We start from the raw sequence: 2971 nt of genomic DNA on the forward strand, positions 1-2971 counted from the left end.
CCTACGGCACATGCCTTGAGTTGGGTTAACAATGCCTCAGTGCAGAATTGGTCTGAATTCCTGAGAGCAGGGGACACTTGATTTGCATTGTCACCAACGTGGACATCACCTTTTTTTTGTGAGACGGGGTCTCACAGTGTAGCAAGACCAGGCTGACCTCAAATTCATGGCAAGCCTCTTGCCTCAGCCTCCCAAGTGGGGGATGACAGACACGCACTAGCTGCCCTAGTGCTCTCTGAATCTGGACCTGGACTCGATTTTCTAGCACTGCGCATCTGGCTGGCCATGCTGTGGGATCAGCTTGCAGGCCCTGAGCTTCTGCATGGTTTGGGACTTTTGATGTTACTGTTATGTGGAGATTTTTTTTTTTTTTTTTTTTTTTTGTCCTTAAAGTTTAAACAGCATTGAAAAAAAACATTTTCTTCTGAAGAATTTCCTTTTCAGCTTTCCAAAAATACCTAGTTTTTTTTTTTTTCCTTTTGTCTTAGGGGCTCACAGCCACCGGCCTTCTCATCTGTGGAGTCTGTTTCTCCTATTGGCTCAGTGTGTGTGGTGGGCCATGCACACCTGTAATCCCAGCACTTGGGAGGCTGAGGCAGGAGGCTCCCCGTGATTTCCAGGGGAGCCTGGGCTACATAGTGAGTTGAAAGCTAGCCTGGACTACACAGCAGGAGCCTGAGGAAGAAGGAGACAGAAAGAGCTACGTTTTTTTCAATTTTCATCAACATCTGTGGTTCTTACCTTTTACCTTTTTTATTTTGTGGGGGAAGATTTTTTCCCTCTTTTTCTTGACTAAGCTGAGTGAATTTTCATTTGTTTCCTTAAAGAATATTCTTTAAAAGCTTATTTTTGAGCCCGGGGAGATAGTTCAGTAGAATAAGTGCTTGCCTGGCAAGCTCAGGGTCCTGAGGTCAATCCCTGGTACCGCAAAAAAAAAAAAAAAAAAAGCTTATTTTTGGGGCCAGCCAAATAACTCAACAGATTAAAGCACCTGCAAGCAGGCATAGGGGCCAGGGGTTCAATCCTGTGCCAGCCCCAGCCCTGCCCCTAGGGTGTGCCGAGATGGCAATTGAGACTGGGCTTGGTGGCGTGCGCCTGTAATCCCAGCTCTTAGGAAACTAAACAGGTGGATCACTATGAATCCGATCTAGTAGTGAGACCCTGAGCACCCTGTAGACCCTTCCCTAAAATACAAAAAAAGAAAAGCTTATTTCTGATTTGGGGCTTTGTTTATTCTGTGTTTTCTCCTGGTTTCCTAAGCGAGGACCCTTGCCTGGCTCTCCGCCTCCCTGGCGTTCTTTCCTTGTTTCCTACCTCAAGCTGGAGGCCTCGCTTGAGCATCCCTGCTTAGGCTCTTTCTTGCGCTCTGCTCTGGGTCCACTCGTGCTTATGCCCCTGAGGCGGCACAATGAGCCGCTCCTTTCAGTACTGCTTTGAGCCAGAGAGCACTCACGTGGAAGTCCTGCTGTGTGGCTCTGTGACCTGAGGTAGTCGCTCTTGCGGGACCCGGTGTGGTCCTCCCCTCCCGCTCTCCCTCCCCCTCCTGCTCTCCCTCCCCCTCCCCCTCCAGCTTCCCCTCCCCCTCCTGCTCTCCGCTCTCCCTCCCCCTCCCGCTCTCCCCTCCCCCTTCTGCCCCCCCCCCCCCGCCCGCCCCCCCTTCCACTCTCCCCCTCCCCCACCTCCTGGCTATTGTATGATGGTAATATCTATTTATATCCTGTACAGAGCTGGCTGCATCATTCTTAGGGAGTGGTGGAAAATATCCAGTGCTCCTTGCTTTTAAAACAAAACAAAACAAAAAGGTGCTTCATTTAGTCAGAATTTCACCCAGCAGAGCACTCAGCCTCGTGTCCCGCTCACTCTGTGGGCTGCACATCCATGGCGTAGCCTTGCCACTTCGAGGGTAGGAAAGTCTCCCGCTCCTCGCCACTGTGGCTGGCTGCCAGTGCTGGTGACACACTGTCTGAGAATTCAACAGTTTTCTCCTCTTCTGCAGAGGGCATCTGCACGCTCCGCGCAGCTGTTCATGGGCACCAGGGACCCCAAGTGGATCTTGGGCCTTACTACGTGGCCGCAAGGCCATGTCTGTGTGCTCAGGAGTTCCAGCAGCGTCCACCAGGACGAAGTCCTTGTCTTCCCAGACTCCCGTCCAGGGCAGACAAGTAAGCGCAGCATCCGAGGCGGGGCCGGGCCTGCGCTGTACCCACCTCTCTGCTCCGGTGACAGTGGCCCACTTATCCTGATCTGAATTCGATCCTGCCGTCACTGCTTACTCTTCCCACTTCAGCAGGTCGTTCTTGTACAGTACTGGGCTCATGACGGGCGGGTCCACGAGGTCCAGCCTGGAGGATTTAGTGAGCTAGCGAAGGTGCTAAGACAGGGCAGGCAGCACGCAGGGTGGAGGGGATGCCGCCAGAGGGCCGGGAGTCACAGCGGAAGGAAGTGCTGTGCTGCCGGGGCAGTGGAATGACCTGCATTTGAGGAGGCACACAGGCCTGCTGTGAGGACGGGCGTCAGGGACATTCTCAGACAGAGCTGCCACAGCCGAGGCCAGGGCTGAGGAGTGCCGCCGAGGCTTCGCAGGGGTTGGGAGTGTCTGGCGTCCCTAAGTCTCCTCACATCACGTCAGGCTCACATCTCAGGTGCCCCTGCGCACCCCCAGAGCCACATGCACTACAGGCAGGCTTGTGACCTGAAGCCAGGGTCGCTGGAGGACCTTGAAGGCTTTGTCTGCCTCTCGGGCTCCTCACTTCTCTCTGCTTCCTCGCCTGCATGCTGGGAGCAGCTTTTGTTCTGCTAGATCCTTCCTCAGGTCTTCCAGTCCTGGAGCCCCTGCCCAAGGGCCAAAACTGTGGACCAAAATAAACCTCTCCTCCTCTGAACTGTGGGTGCCAGGTGTCGGTATCAGCAGTGAGAAGGTCACTAAGAAACCTCCCTACACCTGCGCAGCCACCTTGTAGGGAAACCTCCC

The sequence above is a fragment of the Octodon degus genome, unplaced genomic scaffold (assembly GCF_000260255.1).
Source record: "Octodon degus isolate 3935 unplaced genomic scaffold, OctDeg1.0 scaffold00035, whole genome shotgun sequence".
Classification (NCBI taxonomy): domain Eukaryota; kingdom Metazoa; phylum Chordata; class Mammalia; order Rodentia; family Octodontidae; genus Octodon; species Octodon degus.